The sequence below is a fragment of the Prionailurus bengalensis genome, chromosome X (assembly GCF_016509475.1).
Source record: "Prionailurus bengalensis isolate Pbe53 chromosome X, Fcat_Pben_1.1_paternal_pri, whole genome shotgun sequence".
Lineage (NCBI taxonomy): Eukaryota > Metazoa > Chordata > Mammalia > Carnivora > Felidae > Prionailurus > Prionailurus bengalensis.
The window spans coordinates 598585-620386 of NC_057361.1; the positions used below are offsets into that span (position 1 = coordinate 598585).

A 21802-nucleotide genomic window follows, 5' to 3' on the forward strand; every position below is an offset into this window, starting at 1 on the left:
GGAGGGCAGAGAGTTTGACCCTGTCTTGTTGGCGGGAGGGAACGATCTGTGAGGTTGATTTTCCGCCTGGTTGGACAAGCCCACGTTCCCTGTGGGACCGTGCCATCAACCGCTGCCCTCTTCCCCCACTTGTCCGAGGGGTTTCTGGCGACCCGTGGTTCTCTCTGCACTCACACACCATCTGTACGGGGCTGGAGGGGCCGACCCCAGCTTGATGGGGTCCGTGGCTCGTGTTCTGTTGTGGGAGCTGTCTTCTAGCAAAAGAATAAAGTGTGAAAACACGCACAGGAGTGGCTCCCAAGCATTTGCCTCGCTGCTCGGACGGAGGTCCTGAGCTGTCTGACGGGGCCATCAAATTCCCATGTGCGACGTTTACCGATTTGTAGACAAACTATGTACCGGTTCTCACACTGGAGACGCCCTCTTTGGGGCCATTGTCTTGGGTCAGTGGTACCCTCACTGCTTGCTTTGCCTGGGACCTCCTGACGTCTTCAGGACAAGATCAGTCAGCGCCCAGCAAAAGGTCTGCGTTCGGTTGCCAGATACACTCCAGGACGCCCTCTTACACGTCAGTTTTAGAGAATGTTTTTTTTCCAGTATAAGTATGTCTCAGGTATTGCAAGGGATATACTGATACTGAAAAAAAAAACCCAAAAAACAGCGTGATTTGTTTTTCCGAAATTCAATTTTTACGTAGTCATCCTGTGTTTTTATTTGGTCAAAATGGCAGTCTTCATCAGGCTTTTTCCTCCTCAGGACCTGAACGCATAAGACCTTGCACAAAATGTGGCTTCCACATGCAACTTAGGATGAATTGCCACACTGGATGCTGGAAGTTTTCCATCTATATCCATCTGTCTATCTATCTATCATCTATCCATCCAACCATCCATCCATCCATTATATCTATCTATCCATATATCCATCCACCTATCCATCCATCATATCTATTTATCATCTATCTATCTATCTATCTATCATCTATCCGTCCATCCATCCATCCATCTATCCATTATATCTATCTATCCATATATCCATCCACCTATCCATCCATCATATCTATCATCTGTCTATCTATCACCTATCTATCCATCCATCCATCCATCCATCCATTATATCTATCTATCTATCTATCTATCTATCTATCTATCTATCCATCCAACCATTCACCCATCCATTATATCTATCTGCCTATCTATCTATCTATCTATCTATCATCTATCTATACATCTTCCATCTATGTATCTATCTATCTATCCATCCATCTACCCAATTATCCACCCATGCCTCCCTATATGGGCGAGAGAAAATGGAATCTACTCTCTTCACCTGAACGCCATCCGTGGCACTGTCTGTTCCAGAGCTAGCCTGTCCCTCTGGCTTCTTAAACCAGGAGGATTGGGGACAGGGTGGGAGGTCTCCAGTTCTGAGCCTACCCGTTCCCAGCAAGCAACTCTGATGGGGTCATTCCCAGTCCTTGGTCTACCGGTTCCCAATAAGACAACTCGGATGGGGTCGATTCATACCTCATAAGTCATGACATAATAATGTTTTTGGACAACCCAGCACAAGGACATCCACCTGTCATGCTTTTTCCATCTGTGGTCATGAGAGGGACCTGTGTGGGGTCCTGATGCTGGGCTACCCGATTTCTTCGGTTTTCTTTACTTGTGGCGTCCCGTGCTATCAATCTCACAGAGAAGGCGCGTGAAAACCCACGGGTGATGGTTCTGCGACCGACCAACAGACTCAAACACACAGGAGCCTGCACCTGCCACGCAGGTGAGGCTGGAGGGCGATGTCAGAGGTGGAGAACAGTACTCAACGCTCCACGACCTTGGCTGGACACGCCTCGGTGTGCTGAGCACCTAACTTGCGCGATAACCCTACGGTGTGAGTCATATCCAGAAAAAGGCATCACAAGTGCCCAGCGGGAGGGACGGTGACAAGGTTGACCGCGTGGGCCACCAGCCCTCAGCACAAGCTGTGGGGCTCTGCTTTCACAGACGAGCGCTCTAGGTGGTCTCAGGGCGCACGGCTGAGATGTCACGTATGGCTCTGCGAGGGGGTGACTCCGTCCCTTTTGAGTATCCGGGCGGGTTTTCTCCCGGCGAAGGGTGAGATGTGCCTCGCTGAAGGCGGATGGGGCCCTGGGAGGATGCAGCTGCACCCACTCTCTGGGGAGGGTCCCCGGATGTGCCCGTGGGGCCGTCCCAGCCAACGCGCTCCCCCGGCCAGGAGCCCATTTTCCTAGCTTCTGCTTCTCCCTGTAGTTAATAAATCAGAACATAGATAAGAGACTCACGGTTAATTTTCCACAGCCAGTGCAGAGTGTCTGAGCCCATAAACCGCGCTCAGGCTCGGGCTGTGAATTTCCCGATCCTGACAACTCAAACAGCTTAGAAATCATAATTATAAGTTACAAGTGTCTTAGGGGTTGTTCTTCTGACATAAAACTAATTTCATGTTTTTATTCATAATGCGGGAGAGATGAGACGCGGGCTTTGGAGGGCGCTCCTGGAGATATCACAGGCCCCGTCTCCCAGCAGTAATGAACCAAGACGGCACAGTTCGCTCTTTGTTGCCGCCCGATGTGCCTTGAGTAGCTTCTGACAATCTTGCAGACCGTGTCTCTGCTTTTCCCAACAGTCTGTTCGGGCGACCACGCTGAGAGCCGGACCTGGGTTGGCCCCAGAGCTGTCATGGAATGATGTCTCCATGCCCAGACCGGAGGCATGCGTGTGGACGTCCTGGGGCAGCCCCTCCGTGCGAGTGTCCTGGGGTGGCCGTAACAAAGTGCCCCACACTAGGAGGCTTAACACAGCAGAAATCCCTCCCCTCTTAGCTGTGGACACCAGAAGTCGGAGATCCAGGCGGGGCAGGACCACTGAGATCCAGGCGGGGCAGGACCACTGAGGTCCAGGTTGGGCAGGACCAGTGAGGTCCAGGTTGGGCAGGACCAGTGAGATCTGGGTGCAGCAAGGCCTTGCTCCTTCCATAGCCTCCAGGGCAAGGTCCTTCCTGCCTCTTCCAGCTTCTGAGGGATGCTGCAATCTTGGACACCCCTTCACCTGTAGATGGATTACCCCAGTCTCTGCCTCTGGCTTCCCACAGTCTCCTCCCCATCCGCATTTCCATGAAGTCTCTCTTCTTTAGATAACGATGCCACTCATTGGAGTTGGGGTCCAGCCTAACCCAGGAAGACCTCACCTTGATTTACACCTCAGCCACACCTACGAAGACATGATTTCCAGATGCATCATATTTACAGATGCTGGCAGTTAGGACGTGAACCCGCTTTTGGGTGGGGGCACCAGCACAACCCACCTGCCTCCACCCCCCAGGTGAGTATTGGTTTTCCTAAGGGACGAAGGTGGGCCCTTCCTTCCTAGGTATCTCTCCCCTCGTGGCCCTAGTCTGGGCAAAGAACAGACCTGTGATGTCCTACAGTCAATGGTGTGGCCAGTTCTAGCCATCACCAGCTCAGTGGAGATTTCCCCCTTGCTGTTACAGAGGAAGAAAGGGGTATTTGTGAAAAGAAAAAAAAAAAGATCTTGGATTGGAGCATAGAAACGACAGGACCACTCAGAAGCTGGAAGAGGCAGGAAGGACCTTCCCCTGGAGGCTCTGGAAAGTCCCCCGAGTGGGGAAGAATGAGACGTTGGTCTTGATTTCGTCACGGATTTTCTACGTAAGCGGGAAATCATTTGCTGTTCTCTCTTCCAAACATGAGCGTTCGTAGTGAACAAGGAAAGAGAGGCTAAAACCTCAAGAGGAGAGCAAGCCTCCACACTCCACCAGAACAGCTCGAGTGGACAGGACACATAGTGCCGTGGGTCGGCAAGGCTAGGCAGCAACTGAAACTCCCCAGTGTTGCCGGCAGGAGCATCGGTTGGTACAACCATTTAGGAAAATCACGGGTCGGCATCCTCCAGTGTTGGGCATGAGTGTGGTGCATGCCTTCTGCAACTGTACGTGTGAACCCAGCAGAAAGGCCCGCGTAGATGTACCCAAAACGTGGGAAGGAACATCCATAGCAGTATAACCTGTAACAGCCCCCAAACCAGAACCAACTGCGTCAACGGTAGAGAGGATAAATAAGTCATGCCCAACATCGGAGGGGATGTTGCGTCCTTGTGCTCTTCCTAGAGCCACGTCTGACACACGTGTGCCTACTTGCAGTGACTCACTGGGATGGGCATGGGTGACGTGTGTGCTCTCCTGGATGAGTTTCCACAGAGAAACGTCCCCGCACCTTCTTCCCACGTGTCCTTCTGGTGCCCACACTCAGGATCCCCTGAAACCCTCTGGGAGTAAATCTTCTGCACCCACACTCCAGGGTTCCCTCTGTTCTGGTCAGGACAGACCAGACGCCAAGCACGGTCCCAATTCTTGGAGACCTTACAGTCCTTGTCCACATCTGACACTCGGATGGAAACAGTCACGATGGACGCGAGTTATTATTTGCAGGGCATTTGTCCCTTCAGATCTGCATGAAAATTAAATTTCTACAAATTGATGCAGTGGGATGAATTAGACATGGGAAGGACTCCTATCTTATAGGGTAGCATAAGGGAGTAAGTGGGGACTTACTCCCTGTGAGCGCACTCAGCCATGTAGACGCTCTACAAGCTTCCCGCTGTGAGCACCCATGGTTCTCCTCCTGAGGGCGTCTTGCGGTGTGTTGAGCCCTTACCTGGATGGTTGCATACACTTGCCTCAGAAGAACCAAGAGCCATATCTAGAGGTTGCTCAGTGTCCTGTGGAGTTGCCAGATCATCCTTGACAAAGACTACGTCCTCTCACCGTCAGCAGATCCATGACACCTCCCTGACCACCTCAGATACGAGCTATAGAGCTTCTCTACTAGAAAGAACCCATGGTGAACGGGGGCCACAGAGGGGCAGAGCCTGTGCTCTATGTCCAGAGGCGGGGTTCAGACATGGTAAACACTTCCAATTTATGTGAAATACGGTACAGGTGTGTGCCTGTCAGCTAGTCCCTGTCACAGGAAGGGGCAAGTGTAGAACTTAAAAATAACAGAGAATGTTTCCAGTACGAAGATATGTAGACACTTACATCAAACAGAACGTGATGGCCCAGCAAGGAAGAGGCTTATTTGAGACTGAGGGTGCTTGTGGTCTATAATGACCCTGCAGATTTTGTTTCTACAGCTGAACACAGCGGGTATGACACGCTTGTGAAAATAGCATCTCTAACTGGCCAACATGAGCAGACAGCCTGACGTGTTTGCAAAACCTCCAAGATTTGAGAAGAAGCCAGAGGAATATTTCCTGGCTCGGGAAAGCAGTGAAGAAAAATGAAGGGAAAAAGGAACGAGAAAGAAAAAGGAACCCCATTCTCCGTTGGACGGCCAGCCCTAGAGCTGGGATACGTGCCTCTAAAACTCGTGTCGGTTCACCCAAAAAGACGAGACAAACCGAGAGAATAAAACAGCCGCGAGCACCAAAAAAAAAAAAAAAAAAAAAAAAAAAAAAAAGAAAGAAAGCACTACGGAGCATCTCCGGACGACACAGATGTGGCTCTACTGACATCCCTCACATCCAGGGAAATTCAGAATATATCCACGTCTGCGTTTCCTTTTAAGACTCCTCATTCCCGCAGAACGTGGCCCTGCCTCTTTGACCCGCATAGCGGGACTCCAATCAGAAAAGATAAGAGCATGTTTAATTGATTAGTCAGCGTCTGCACAGCGCTTTGAAGGTGAGAAGTGCAATATTATTATAATGATGAAGAAAAAGCTGTGATCTTTGGAGAATTTCTCTTCTCATCTGACCTGCTTTCACAATTTGGTCGATGCTACTCAAGTGTACCGCGGGAGTGTACAAATTATGGGTCCCGGCCCGGGGTCCTGTGCCAGGCTGGTCAGCGGGAAGCGTCTTGCATATCGCCACGTGGAGAGCCGTTGGTCCAAGCGGGGGGCTGGGCACGGCTGCGAGGGGGGGAGCCCCTGCCCACTACCCTTGTGGACGGACAGATCCAACATGGCGCCCGCAGGTGGGTCTGCTTCTGGATGTTGGCTGCTCACGTCCCTTGCTTGGAGACGTGTTGCTTCAGGTGCCTCAGGGTGGACGCTCCACGTCTCCAGGGCTGGTAGGTCCCACCACCCCGGGGCACCTGGTGCCCCGATGTTTCCCCCGATGTTCTTCCCCCGATGTTTCTCTGAACTTTGCTGGTTTCCATTAAACACGCACCATGCTGTGTTTGCCCATCTGTCCCCCCACCAGATTGTAAGTGCTCCCAAGAGAGGGTTACTGTGATTGATTTTTGTTTTTGTAATGATCGGGTTTAATTATTTACAGCACTCTTAGGTGTAGAGGAAAACGGAGCAGGAAGCCGTCTCCCCCTCCTCGCCCCTTGCCACAATTTGCTACAGTTGACGCAGCGCCACGGGGGCATCAGTTTTAAGCGGAGCCCACTGTTTTCATTACGGTTCATGTTGCTGGTGTACCGTCTGTGGGCATGGGCAGGTGTTCAATGGCGTGCACCCCTGTCCACGGGATCGTGAGGGATGCCCGCACACAGGAAGGCTTCTCTGCCCCCAAAACACCCACCAATTGTAGCTCTGGACCTATTATTACACCCGTGTTACCTCATCTCTACATCACCAGCCGTACCGGTTGACCTGTGTTGGGCCAATCAATTGACTGATCAACGAAGCAATAATGAAGGATGAAGAACAGGAGGTGGTCACCTTCCAGGGCCCCTGCTCGGCCACGGCCACCTCCTCTGACCTGCTCTGCGGCTGGGGCTGACCTGGAAGCAACCCAGCCTGGGACTCCTGTGCCCTTGGCTTTGGTCCACTGGGGGCCCCAGAGATGATGGTGGGCAGGGACGAGCTGCCTGAAGTCTGGGGCAGGGCTCCCCTGGCTCGCTCCCCCACCCGTGCTACCCCTGCCTGGGTACGGCAAGACCTCCTCACCTTCCTATACTCTGCTCTCACCTTTACGGATGGATGACCCTGTCCTTAAACCCCATCCATCTTGGATCGCCCTGGGGAGATACCACACGTTCCCCACCTGGCTCCCCAGGCATACGGCAGGAAGGTGGAGCCCGATGATGAGCCTTTGTGGGTCACCTTGTCCGGAGAACCTTCTAGTGCCCCTGGAAGGGAGGCGTGTGTTGTGGGAGACCTGAAATGCAGCTGTTGTTGGCTGCCTTGACACCTGGGGGAACCTGGGAGGGCCCCATGGGCATCCCTGTGAGGCGCCCCCTCAACTCCTGTGAGGTATCCCCCCAATTCTGCTCCCATGAACAGGTGCCTTGCGAACCCCACAGCTAGTTTTTGGGGACTGGGCACCAGGCGTGGGCCTCACAGAGTGTGGGGTTGTCGTTGCCAGCCCTTGAGGTTGTCCAAACAAGGCGATCCCATCTTCCTGGGGGAAGCAGGGGCCCCTTTGTTACTGCAAAGCCTGTCTCCCAGTCTCTGGGGGTTCACTCTGTGCTGGGGTCCAACCCTCGTGTGTCCCCAGGGGTCCTTCCCCTGGGTGGCCAGCACGTGGGAGGAAGGATAAACCACTATAACGTCATCTGTCCCGCGTTGGCCAGGATGCCCTCGGTCACAGCCACAATCCGAAGGGGGGGGGGGGAGTCCCTCTCCAGCAAAGGGACAAACAGGCACAGCCGCACAACAGCCCCCCCACCCCAGCCCCACACACTCTCCTTCAACACCCAGACTGGCGATTCATCACAAATCCATAAAACAATTAGCGATGAAGTCACGCTATTGCTGCAAGACCGTAGTTTTGATTAATGCATAAATAATTTAAGTGAGTATTTCTTCAGCGTGCGGAGCTCCTGCCATTATTTAGTGGCCTTGCCGTGACGGCTGCCGGTTCCCTGCCGTATGAAACGCTCCCCCGTCCGACCGAGGGGCTGCTGGGCTGGTGGGTTCTTAGGGGTGAATGCCAGCGTGGCCATTATCGAGCCGATTAGCATAATCCATTGTGATATATCATCCGAGGAAAGTTCATCCGCACAACTGAATGGGACCGTGGGATGGCTTGAAGATTTTATGATACAATAACTATCCATTTGGTAAGCAATTAAAAAGATATTTGGAGACACGGGGCGGGGAGATAATGGAGTGCGGACGGGAGGGGTAAGGTCGTGCTCGCCCGCTGAGACCCGGTCCATCTGGGGGTTGGCTGCCCCCTGTTTTGCCTCAGGAATAGGGGGATGGTTATCCGGAAGCTTTGGGCTTGAGGAAGGGCAGCTTCCGTATGGAATCTCGGGGCCCAGGATGGGGGAGCCCCTGACGGGGCCAAGAGCCTCCCCAACATGTCCATCGGTGACCTCAACGCACCCTCATTGCCAACTGTGAGCCTTGCTTCCCTGTCCTTGCGGGAAATGATGGCAAATATCTGGGGCTGGATATGAGCATTAGTGAACGTACATGGCAAGCTTTTTGTGTCTGAATTTTTTAATATTTTTGTGATACGCATATACATATAATAATGATACTTTAGCCATTTTTACGTGTATCATTCTGCAGCATAAAACACAATCACGATGCTGGGCGACCATCATCAAACACTAGCTACGGATACCCCTTTCCCTGCCCCCAGTGCCCTGGTGCTCGCTTTCTGTCCCTGCGAATTTGTTCCGAGCGCATCCCACAAGTGAAATCACCCCGTATGTATTTGTGTTTTGCGTCTGGCTTATTTCGCTTATTTAAGTGTCCTCAGGGTTCATCCACCTGCAGCAGGTGCGAGAATCTCTTTCTTCGTGGCCGTCCGTGGACACTGCCTTCCCCGTCTTGGCTGCTGTGAACACAGGTGTATGATGATCTGTTTGCACACCGCTCTGCGGCTCTTTGGGTATTGACGTTCGAGTCCAATTTCCAAGTCCTGTCGTATATTCTATTTTATTTTATTCTTTTTAAAACGTTTATTTATTTTTGAGACAGAGAGAGACAGAGCATGAACGGGGGAGGGTCAGAGAGAGGGAGACACAGAATCCGAGGCAGGCTGCAGGCTCTGAGCCGTCAGCCCAGAGCCCGACGTGGGGCTCGAACTCACGGACTGCGAGATCGTGACCTGAGCCGAAGTTGGAAGCTCAACTGACTGAGCCACCCAGGTGCCCCTCCTGTGGTGTATTTTAAAACCTAACGTTTGGGGCGCCTGGGTGGCTCAGTCGGTCAGGCCTCCGACTTCGGCTCAGGTCACGATCTCACGGTCCATGAGTTCGAGCCCTGCGTCGGGCTCTGTGCTGACGGCTCAGAGCCTGGAGCCTGTTTCGGATTCTGTGTCTCCCTCTCTCTCGGACCCTCCTCCGTTCATACTCTGTCTCTCTCTGTCTCAAAAATAAATAAACATTTAAAAAATAAAATAAAAAAATATAAAATAAAACCTAACCTTTGGGGTGTCCACCACAGACGTTTAGGTGCCCGTGGCCATCAAAGCCAAGAATGCCTGTAATACCTGAGATGTTCCCCAGAACGCTAGAAGTTTCACGAATGCTAAGATGTGTACTGTTATCAACCTGAAAAAAAGGGGGAAAAGGCAAAAATGGGTTTCTAGTTTTTAGAATTTTCTCCTGTCCATCTGTGGGTGACATGGGAAAAATGTGGAGAGACAGAGAGAGGCAGAGAGGCAGAGACTGACTCAGGATCCTGGAAACGTCTGGAGCTGGATAAGTGTGGACACTGCCTACAACCTCTCTTCTCTGCACCAGCAGAAAACCCCAGAAATTGCAGTCATCTCGAGGGTCCCCCTGCACCCGTGCTGTGCCTGTATTGTGTCTTCATATTAATGAGCCCAGGTCCTAAATTCTTGTGGGGTGGCAGATGCCTCGTTCCCCAACCTTGGGACCCTCATTTCACTCTGGGCTCTAAGGGACTATGTTGTGTGCCTGACCCCCAACATCCCCCCGCAGGAAACCCCTGTCTCCCTATCTTACTGTTGTTCTGCGTGTCTTTGTGCCATGCGACCCCAGTGTCCTTCAGGAGGTGAACGAATAAACCCCTTCGGGGGGGCGGTCCACCCGGACCAGGGAATATTATTCAGCACTGACCGGAAATGAGCCGTCAGTCCACGGACACACATGGAGGCCCTTTGCGCGCTGCTGGGTGGTCCAGAGGCCCGATTCCAAGTCCCCGCCCTTCTGGTAAAGACCGAACGAACCCCGCTCCGCGCACCCGCAGGGAGCGGGCGGGCGCCGGGCCTTGTCCCTCCGGCTGTGGGCTGAGCTGGGGGACACAACCCGGCTCTCTGAACGCGTCTTGGGGGTCCTGCGGTTCTGGTGGGAAGAAGTGCCTGGGCGCGCGGCTCTGGGAAGCCCCCCACTCCTACGTGGTCCATCCGTCCTAAAGGCAGCAGGCCGAGAGGCACTGGGGCCAGCGCCAGTCTTCGCGCCATGCAGCTCCGTGCGCCCCGGGCACATCCGCTGGCCACCCAAGCTCTCCAAATCCACCCGCCCAACGCCGCGCCACCGAAATGCGTGCAGCGCGCTGCCCACCGCCCGGTTTGCATCCGCGTCCCGTCCGTGCGTGCCTGACCAACCCCAGCTTGGTACCCGACAGCCTCGTGACTCAGTTTCCCCAGCTGCGGGCGGGGAAGGACGCGTCGCCTGCAGGCTGGCTATGAGAACTTGCTCAGTGAAGCGGGGGCCCGCTTCACCGTCCACGCCACGTGTGCACCTGTGAGCGCGCGCGCGCGTGTCCCCCGGGCGCCTGCTTCCGCTCAGGGGGTCTGAGGGGTCTGCACGATCCCGCTAAGCCCAATCGGGAACATCCGAGCTGCTGCGACTGTGGGATCGAGGACCTGAGGGAAACGGAGTTCGCAGGTGCGCACGCGGATGCGCCTTCAGCATCCGGGATGCGGGCGAGGACCAGAGGACCAGCGGACCAGCATCACCCCGCCACCGCGTGCCCTCTCTCCTACAGGATGCACCCGCCGCACGCTCCGAGCTCCTGTGCTAGCACCGGCCTCCGCCTCCCCAAATGCACTGACCTCCCGGAGGGGACACTTCCTCCAGCCACCTGTCCTCAAGCCGGACCCCTCTGCGCCCTTTGTTTGCTCTGAGGCCCTGGAAGAGCTTCTGAATCACAACAGAAAGTCATTAGCGCCCTTGTCGCAGCCTCTGGGGGCTTGGGGCGCCTGGTGAAATCTGCCGCAGGTTCCTCAGGGCGACCCAGGGGGGGAAGCCTGGTGCTTACATCTGTCCTCCTGGGTCCTGGGCGCACCACTCCCGGCCCCCACCCGGCAGCGGGGGGACAGGGGCGGGGCCGGGGGGGGCGGCTCTGGGAGGAGATCTATTAAGACCAGAGAGAGAGGGAGCGAGAGAGATGCGTAATTGAAAACCCAGCCGGTTGCCAACACGGAGAGCACAAAGGTGCGCGCAGATATCTCCGCCCCCCCACCCCCCCAACAGGTAGCAAGCCCCGCACCTGCTCCTGTCTGCGGGCCCTGTGACTCCTTGTTTCCTGCACCAGGATTGATGCACCTCAGTGATAACTGCTTTCCGCCCCCCCTCGCCCCCCCCCCCCAGCCGCCCCCGCAGTCTCCGCCGCCCTCAGCACCGTGGGCCGGGCCTCGGCTGCGGCGGCTCATTTACATTTCAATCTCGGCCTCATGAATGTAAAACCCGGCTGCAAATTAATAACAGAGGCACGATGAGGTCGCCCCGCGCGCGTGGTGGGGGGACACGCCGCGCCCCCAGGCCCAGCCGGCCATTGTGTGGGCCCCGCGCCTCATTTATCGGCGGCGGTGAATGACATTACAGAGAAAGACATATCCGGAGTGACACAAATTTATTTCTGTCCCCAGCGCTGCCGTATATTTTCATAGAATCGGGGGCTATTTGTCTGGGGACAATTTGGTTTCCATGAAAAATTTAAATGGTTTCTGTGCAGATAGTGGCGTGAAATTTAATTTGCTTCTCATTTACTAGAGCAGGTATGAAAGAGAAGAATTGTGTGAAATTGGTGCTGTCCCTCTGCTGTGTCCCCAAGGCCCGGGCTCGTCCCCGAGACCGGCGGCCTGGCCGACGCCTCCGCGCCCGCCCCCTCCCCTCGCAGGGCCGCCCACCTTAAACCAACTTACAGAAAACCTTTGGGAACACTGCCAATCACCCGGAAAACAACGTTTCCATCGATCCCCTGTCTGTGTGATTTATGGCTTCATTTTACCGTAATTGAGAATTAGCGGTAAGATTAACAGAATTCCACAACCCGGCTGGATATGCGCGTTAAGCATTGCAATTTGTCAAGATGGGACGTCGGGCGCCTTCGCAGTTACGCGGGGTCCCCACCTAATTGAATTTGGGGATGACGCGGGAATTAATTGGACGCGGGCAGCTTGGCAATAGGGCCGGGCAGGGGTGGGGGTGGGGGGCCTGGGGTCTCTCCCTCGAGCGCCCGCCCCCCCCCCCACCAGCTCCGCTCCCTGCGGCCCCAGGACTGGGGGTGTGCATCCAAGGGCAGGGCTGGGGCGGATGGTGGGGTGGGGGCAAGGTTATTGATCCTGGATCAGTTCCTATGGCAGCGCCGGGGACGGAGGGGATTCAGGAAATCTGATTTGGACCTGTTTTCAGGCACTTCCTCCCCAGCAATCTGTGCCCGATGAAGGATATTACCTCTCATTTCGTCTGACAGCATGAGGATGAACTTTTGAAAATTTAGTTCTTTGCAGCCAATGTACCAAATGTCTAAAGTCAACAGTCCCGATCGAATTACAGAATTGAGTGCCGTGGGCCGTTCACGGGCCAATCTGCCGTGGAGGGGGCAGCGTGGGGGCGCTGGGGGTCCCCCACCACCAGGGATGCCCAAGGGGGTCTGCAAGGGTGGGAAGGGCTGGGAGTCTCCGAGGCCCGCGGGGCTTCCTCTCCGCGGGGCCACTTGTCCCCGGCTCTGTCCTGCACCCTGAGGGCGGGGTCCCCCACAGGCCGCTTCCTTCTGGCTCCGTCTTGCACCGTGAACGCGGGGTCCCCAACACCAGTCCTTATCTCGGCCTTGAGCCACCTTGCAGGCTGAGCTGTGGCCCCTGGGGGTCCCCATCTGGGGTCCCTGCTCCCCAGAGGCACCTGACTCAGGTCCCGAACTGGACCCTGCTCCCCAAGCTTCCAGCCTCTCGACCGGACTGGTGCTCAGGGGCAGGACAGCAAGATGCTTCCGGTCACCCCCTTGACCAGCCTGCTTCCTGGCTTAACGTCCTGTGTGGCTCTCTGGGGCCATTTCTCGTACAATGGAAAGCAGTGGCCCGGGGGTACTGAGTCCCTAGCAGCCTGGCCTGGCCAAGCCTCTGAACCCCTGCCCCACACGGGCTCCAGCCGTTTTCAGGGGGCTTTTCTGCACCGTGTCAACCCCAACAGGAGCCCCCGAGGGTCCCGTACCCCTGCCCTGTAGCCCCTAGCACTGCCTGGTGTCTTTTTTGGCCTCATGTCAGTACTTGGTTCAGCCCGAGGGAGGGTCCGCCCCTGGAGTGCGGGGTCCCAGCTGTGCACAGAGCATACAAGCAGCCGGGCACACAGCAGGTGCCCCGAAAACAGGCACCGACCCACCCCCAGCCCACAGCCTTGCTCCTCCTGCATTTCCAGCGGTCTCACGGGACCTGTACCCCCGAACCGGCCGACGCTGGAAGGCGGAGGCTGGTGCTGTGTGTCCTCCGGGCAGAACTGGATGTGGTTTCGCCCTGATGGGCCCCGTACCTGCTGTCTATTTGTTTGATCACCACAAAACCTGCTCCCCCACCTGGTAATATAATTTGCAAGATCTGATTAGCGATGTGCATATTGCGCGTACACGAGTCTCTTATTGTGTTTGCGGGGTCCGCCGCAGCTAATGTGATCCAGGAGGGGCGCTAACAGGATGGTCGCGTCACTAACACGATAATCTTGAGGAGTTGGGTCCAGGCTAGCGCCTCCCATGCCGTCCCGACTGTCACGGAATGCTTTAGCCAGGCGGAGCTCCGGAATCCTGGCAAGAGGACGCCAGAGAAACACAGCCCCCGGGAGGCGAAGCACCTCCTCAGACCCGTGGCTTGAACAGGGAGAGTTTATTCTATTCTCTCCCAGTTGTCTGAGATCTGGTGGCTGGGGGGGGGGGGGGTGCTGCTGAGATTCAGGAGGGACAGGGGCCACTGACATCCAGGCAGGGCAGGGCCGCTGGGATCCAGGCAGGGGAGGACCAGTGAGATCCAGGCAGGGCAGGGCTACTGACATCCAGGAGGGACAGGACCGCTGAGATCCATGAGGGACAGGACCCCTGAGGTCCAGGCAGGATGGGGCTACTGAGATCCAGGCAGGGAAGGACTACTAAGACCCAGGAGGGGCAGGGACACTGAGATCCAGGCAGGGCAGGACCCCTGAGCTCCAGGCAAGGCAGGACCACTGAGATCCAGGAGGGCAGGGCCGCTGAGATCCAGGAAGGACAGGACCCCTGAGATCCAGGAGGGACAGGACCGCTGAGATCCAGGAGGGACAGGACCCCTGAGGTCCTGGCAGGGCAGGGCCTCTGAGCTCCAGGTAAGGCTGGACCCCTGAGATCCAGGCATGGTCACTGAGATCCAGGCAGGGGAGGACCAGTGAGATCCAGGCAGGGCAGGGCTACTGACATCCAGGAGGGGCAGGACCACTGAGATCCAGGCAGGGCAGGGCCACTGAGGTCCAGGCAGGGAAGGGTTGCTGAGATCCAGGCAGGGCAGGACCACTGAGCTCCAGGCAAGGCAGGACCCCTGAGATCCAGGCAGGGCAGGGCCACTGAGATCCAGGAGGGACAGGACCGCTGAGATCCAGGAGGGACAGGACCCCTGAGGTCCTGGCAGGGCAGGGCCGCTGAGCTCCAGGTAAGGCTGGACCCCTGAGATCCAGGCAGGGTCACTGAGATCCAGGCAGGACCACTGAGATCCAGGCAAGGCTGTGCTCCCTCCAGAGGATCCAGGGGAGGGTCCTTCCTGCCTCTTCCAGCTTCTGGGGCTCCAGGCATCCCTGGGCTCATGGCCACGTCCCTCCTGTGTCTGTCTCTGTCTTCACGGGGCTTCTCCTCTGTGTCTGTGTCCCTCTTCTGTCTCTCACAAGGACACCCACCATTGGATTTAGGGCCACCCTGATCCAGGATGAGCTCCCCTCAGATCCTTCACTTACATGTTCAAAGACCCTGTTTCCAAATTAAGATCTTATTCACAAGGTCCCGATCAATATTAATTTTTTGAAGATACCTTTCAACACAAACAAGCATGATTTCTAGGCTCCCTGGCCCCAGCAGGACCTAAATGTGACCAGGAGAATCCAGACCGTGTGGTAACACTAACCATGTAGATAGATGAGCAAAGTGCACTTGATGTAAAGCCTTAATATACATCTACAGCATAGAGTTCATTAAGCCGGGATTTAAATTTTATTTCAGACAATTTACTGCCTGTTTTCAGGCACTTACAGGGAATATCCAATACTACACTGAATTTGTCTTTAAAAGCATAATAATTTAGGAAAGAGCTGTTCCCTACGGAGCAAACCCCTACATTTCTGCTTTGATTTGCTGTTTCTGGCCCTGGGGTAGGGATGTCAAAACTGGGAGAGAACGTGGTTGGGTGAGGTCCCATTGTCCCAAGAATAGAGATTCACGTCCATCCGGAACTTGTGAATGGGACCTTATTTGGGCATGACACAGCCCTGTCCCGCCTGGATCTCAGGGACCCCGCCCCGCGTGCGCCTCAGACTTCTGTTGTCCAGAACTGGGGGACAACAAACTTTTGTTGGTGTAAGAGCCCAGGTCTGGGGTCCTTCGTTGGGTCAGGTGTAGGAGACTCCTACAGTGGGGACCACACAAAGGTGTGGGACCACCGGAGCTGAGACCCTGGGTGGAACCCACCTGCAATGCACAGAAATACAGCAAGGACCCCTCAGCAGGTTGACGAGACGTTTCTGCCTAATCGCCTCCCCCAGGGTCACCCCCAATGTGTTTTGCTCAAAGCAGGAAATTCGTGTGCCCGCACCCTGGCTCTGCTCTCCTGGACATACTCCACTCTCCACGGCTCAATGACTGTTTCACTTTCGATTCTGATGCACGGGGTCTGGGAACACGTCCCTGGTGCATGGCTCTGTCTCTCTACAAGAAAAATGTTCTCCTTCGCTGCTGGAAAAAAAGGAAAAAAAAAAAAAACCCGGACTACTGTTCTTGCTTTAAATAAAAAAGTGCTTATTCACATCAATGTGGGGGAAAGGGTTATTATCCCACCTATATTTTGGGCTCAGGGTAAGCTGGGAATGTCTCTTTAGAATCACAATAAATCCAACCAAGAGGATGAATGTGTCAAAAATGAAATTGGGTACTCAGCTGCTTTTCATTATGGGTTTTCAAAAAATAAATGCTGTTTCCAGTTGTTATTTATGTGCTCTCGGAGTGTAATGGTTGTAATGATTAATACTGAATTTCTGAATTTATTCTAAAAAGGCACTTCATAAATATTGAACAGCACTATTATCTGCAGGTCCCTCCATTTATTTTATTAAAATGGAAATTCAGAAATCATCAATAAAGTGATATTGTGCATTTGGAGGTGGCCCTGGAGAGGGGACAGCAACGCCACCTCGTTAGCACCCCCCGCGGAAGGACGCACGTGCCTTCAGTGTGTTTGGCCCAACGCCGTGTGGCTTCTGGGCTTTTGCGGGGATGCCTCTGGGCTGAACTCGTGTGTAGCATCGACCGGTTCGATCGGTACGTCTCTTCGAACAGGGACATTTGGCACGAATCCTGTTTGGGCTTTAATCTTCCACCGGGGAGGGAAAGGCGGTAGGTATTCCGTAACAGACATTCTCAATCAGACCTGCTTTCTGGGTTATTATTTTGAGAACGTCTCCAGAAGGAGGTCAGGGGCCTCTATAAACAAAATCTCGCTAATCCCCTCAGCACTGGTGAGATGTAGGCCAGGGCGACTTTTTACCTCCAAGTGCCTGGCGGGAACATTCCAGAAGGCTGTGAGCCCGTGGACGTTCCAGGATTAGACTGGGTGGTCTGTCGTGGCAGCTTGCCAGGTCTCCGGGGGCAGAGCACAGGCGCCACAGAGCAAAGCCAAAGCCCGCGGAGTCGGAAAGAGAAGTGAAGGGCACACATACGTCGGGGCTCTGGGAACGTTCGGGTTCAAGCACGTATTGGACACTAACTAGATACCACGGTCTTGGTGTTCAACCCAGGAGTTCAGATCAACCCCCGGTCTTGTTGAGAAAAGAAACAGATACCGTAGATTTCAGGGCTCTTATATTCTTTCTTGATCCTTCAGCCCAAGATAGGTAAGAAGACGACTGGCGTCTACTCGAGCCTTAGCTCAACATTCCAGGCTTCTCCAAGATGGCGGCAGGACGTGATACGTGGCCTTAAACCCTCTCCAATTGCTCTGCTCCAGCCACGCTGTTCTCCATAGTGCCTGCCAGACCAAAGACCTGTTACAGAAGTTTCTGGAAAGCAGGCAGGGCTGGGGTAGAGCCTTCGGGCTGGCATGGGTGGGGGACTGTTACCACTGCAGGCAGGATGAGACCAAGCGGTGGAGAAGTTACCAGAATGTAGAGGGCTCAGTAGCAGGAGCCCAGGTGGGGTGAGCCAAGAAGAGACACGGATGAATAAACACCCAGCACCCCGTCCTCTCTGCTCCCGCTTCCTGCCACGTCCCCATCGGCCAGTCCCCACTGGAAACTGGAAGACAAGAGCACCCATCCATGTGGTGACCAGGAGAAGCTCTCTGGGTACACAGCAGGGAGGAGAAAGTTGATGGGTAGACGCAGGGGGCAGGTGGAAGCATTGAGCACAATGTTCGTAAAGCCACCAAGAAGTTTTTGCTGCAGAATGGGATGGTGAAGGCTGTGTCCTTCAAGATGGGAAGTGTCTGCTGCCCAGCACGGACCGGGGGTGGGCAGATTGGTAGGTAGTGAGATAGCATCCTTGGTGTATGCCCTTCATGGGGCTGGTGTAGGGGTCAAAGGCACACATAACTCGAGTGAAGGGTTCTCCATAAACCAACGCCCCAGAAGTGCAGCCATCACCATCCTTGTGACCCTTGGTGGCACCCTGCATGCACACACACTGTGGATTCAGCCCTCGAGGGATGATGATCCAGGGAGAGCCTGAGGGATTAGCAAGGGTTGGTCACAACACAGCCTTCAAAAGACCCGAAAGAAAGCTTTCACACACAAAACCTCTTCATATTCAACTTCTCTCTCTCTCTCTGTCTCTCTCTGCCTCTGAGCATCTTCTTCTTAAAAATAAGGATGTGCTGGTAGGATGTACAGAAATTGGCACCCGTGTTCACTGTTGGTGGGAAAGGACAACAGTGCCCATGCTGTAAAAACAGGATGGCGATTCCTCAAACAAATGAGCACAGAATATGATGCAGAAATCCCAGTTTTGGGTAACTACCTAAAATAATTGAAAGCAGGTCCTTAGAGAGATATTTGCGCCCTGTGTTTATAGCAGGATTATTAACAGTAGCTGAGAGGTGGAAACAACCCCAGTGTCCATTGATGGATGGATGGATGGATGGATGGATGGACAGATGGATGGATGGATGGGTAGGTGGGTAGAGGGATGGATGGATGGATGGATGGATGGTTGGATGGTGGGTGGGTGAGTGGATGGATGGATGGATGGACAGAAGGATGGATGGATGGGTAGGTGGGTAGATGGATGGTTGGATGGGTGGAGGGTGGATGGACAGATGGATGGATGGATGGGTAGGTGGGTAGATGGATGGATGCATGGATGGATGGTTGGATGGTGGGTGGGTGGGTGGGTGGGTGGATGGATGGATGGACAGATGGATGGTTGGATGGGTGGGTGGCTGACTGGCTGGCTGGATGGATGGGTAGGTGGGTACATGGATGGATGGGTGGGTGGACAGATGGATGGATGCAAGGATGGATGGATGGATGGATGGATGGTTGGATGGGTGGGTGGAGGGATGGATGGGTGGATAGATGAATAACATATGGTCCATCCACACAGTGGACTATTACACAGCCTTGAAAAGGAAGGATGCTCTGCATCTGGTATGACCTGGATGGACGTTGAGGACGTGGTGCTCAGTGACATAAACCAGATTCAAAAGGACAAATCCTGTGTGATTCCACTTATATGAGGGCAGTATAGGAGTCTCATCCATAGAGACAGAGTAGATGGTGGTGCCAGGGGCTAGGAAACGGGACGGGGAGGTAGTGTTTAATGGGGACAGAGCTTCAGTTTGGGGGCATGGAAAGTTCTGGAGATGGATGGTGGGCATGATTGCACAACAATACAAATGCCCTTGATGACGGTGAGCTACGTGTGCTCTAATTCCCCCGTTGTATCACTTTTGAACACCCCACAATGTAGGTAGGCTAATAACCAGTGATGGGAGTCATGGGGAATCCGTGATTCTGACACGGAATAGCGTGGGAGGTTCATTTGTAGGTCAAGGGGGCACGTGGTCCATGCACATGGGTGCCATGTGTGGTGGTAAAGGTAATCGTTTGTGGTAAGTTGGACGTTCTTCTGCAGTCCCTTGGAGACAAAGACACATCAAGCGTGGAGACACAGTGGCAAAAACAGGGAGAATTGCAAGTGGCGGGTGGTACGGAGGGTGTGGGGGCAATCTAATGCACCTAAAGGCTTTCCATTTTGATGTTACAGAGAAACTCACAGAAGAGAAGTTTCTGTGCAAAAAGCTCAGGTTGCCTTCTGGGATGACGTCTGGAAAGTCGGGCAGCAGGGTGGGGGATGTGTGGGAGGCCATGGGCGAATTTCACAAATAAACCAATGAGTCACTTACAACGAGGGGGTCGGGCATTGATGGGAAATTGGAAACACCGTGCACAGCACCGCCTCACCGCAAAGAAGTTTTTCCGGGCACGACAGGAGTTAAGATAGGTAATCGCACTTTTCATGTTTAAGGGCCAACGTGGCTTTCTCTTTTCAGAATATCCTGGGGGACGTTTGGACAATGAGGCATGGTCACGGACTTGAGGGTTTTATTGAGTCAGAAAATCAATAACTACGGGCTATGGGCCGCAGACAGGATAGTTATTAGAATACTGTTGAGATTATCCACCAAGATTCTCCAGGATGCAGGAAATGACATTATGACGGGGGGCAGCGCCTGGGTAGGAGGGTCTCGTCAGCCGCTGTGTGCACGTTAATTAAGGCTGCGCGTCGGCTCAGTGAGTGCTGAGTGTTGTGCCTGAATGTCTTCCTTGAGGACTCTACACACAGTGCAGGACCTCAACGTTGCCCCTTGTAGAGTTTCTTTGTTTGTTTGTTTTTTTAACGGAAGGGAAAGAATGTTTAGTCACATGTATAACTTCTTCCAACATCTCCTTAATATCGCTGATGTGGAGCTCACATAAAAGGGGCAATTTTAGCGTCTAAAATCCAGTGCGTTCAGCACATCCACCATGTTGGGCCACCATCACCTCTCTCTCGTGGGAGGACAGTTTCATCCCGCCACATGGAGACCCTGTCTTCATTGGTGGTTGTGCCACGTCCCCTCTGTGGCTCCCGCCAGCCCCGGATCTAGTTTCCTTCTGTGTGGCTTTGCCTGTTGTGGACATTTTCTACACGTGGGACCGAGCACGGTGTGGCCTTGGGTGTCTGTTTGTCTCCCTGACCCTCGTTCCCTCAAGGTCCATCCACGTGGCCACAGGTGTGAAAGCCTTGCTCCTTTTCGTGGCCAAGTCATATTCTGCTGCTTGGAGACACTATGTCGTGCTCATGTGCGCGGCCACTGATGGGCATTTGGGCTGCTTTGACCTTTGAACTGTTGTGAGTCATGCTTGTGCGCACCTGGCTGGGGCCCCGGTTTCCAATCTTTGGGGTGTCTACGCGGGCACGGCATTGCTGGGTCGTACGGGCATTCCGGAGGGCAAAAAAACGCCATCTCTGTTCCACGCGCAAAGTGGCCACGAGACAACGTGGTTCCGCATCTCCATTGATTCCCTGACTTTCCCGAGGTGTCTGGGCACCACGTGGGGGTGCCCGTGACCGGGAGCAGGGCAGAGCCACCGTGGGACGCACTCTGCCAACCGCAAAGGAGGAAAGGAGATGTTGCGTTGCGTCGGGAGCGGCTGCTGGTCACCCTCGTGGGGACGCGGGGTGCGGACCGGGCCCCCCACGAACTCCCCAGAGCCCCCTTTGCCGACCGAGAGGGGAAATATTCAGAGGCAGCCGGTGGGATGCAGCGAGTCAGAATTCCTTCGACGCCATAAAACTCGCCAGTGTTTTCTTTCGTGCCTTGTTACGTCTTCCTTCGCGCCCGGGGTGAGTGGCCTCCTGGGCTCCCGGCGTGTTTCTTAATTGCCTACATAACAGTGTTTCCTGTGCAGACGGTTTCCTCATGGACACCCTGGGGGCAGACACTTTGCTCTGAGCCAGGAAGGCCGGCCGCTGCCAGGTCCGTGGCTGGAACGCCTCACCTGGGTGACGAGCTCCTCCTTCCGACATGTAGGATGTCACCCACGTGGTGTCATGTGTGGGCTGGATGTGCTCGCTGAGCTGCTGGGGGGGGGGGCTCTCGGAGCGAGCTGGAAGCCGCTACAGGAACTCAAAGACGGTGGATGAGACGAACGGGACGGCGGGGAGGCGGGGACAGAAAAGCCAGGCTGTTGTCACCATTGCTGGTGGCTTTGTGTTTGCTTTTGAAATAATCTCACATGTCCAGGTGCCTTGGAAGATGGGCCAAAGGACCCCTGTGTCCCTCCAAGAGGGTGGGTCCCAGAGACGCTCGGGGATATCACTGCCGTAAGCCAGCCTGCTGTTCTGGTGATGAAAACATTAGGAGCAGGTGCCTTTTCAGGCCATTTCGTTTGACACGTTGACATGTGT

The 21802-nt window shown here is 54.5% G+C and overlaps 1 protein-coding gene across 1 annotated transcript in view; it reads right to left on the reverse strand.

Moving 5' to 3' along the window:
• Positions 1-21802, reverse strand: part of LOC122477709 — a 190889-nt gene that overhangs the window by 21058 nt on the left and 148029 nt on the right. The window lies entirely within an intron of this gene.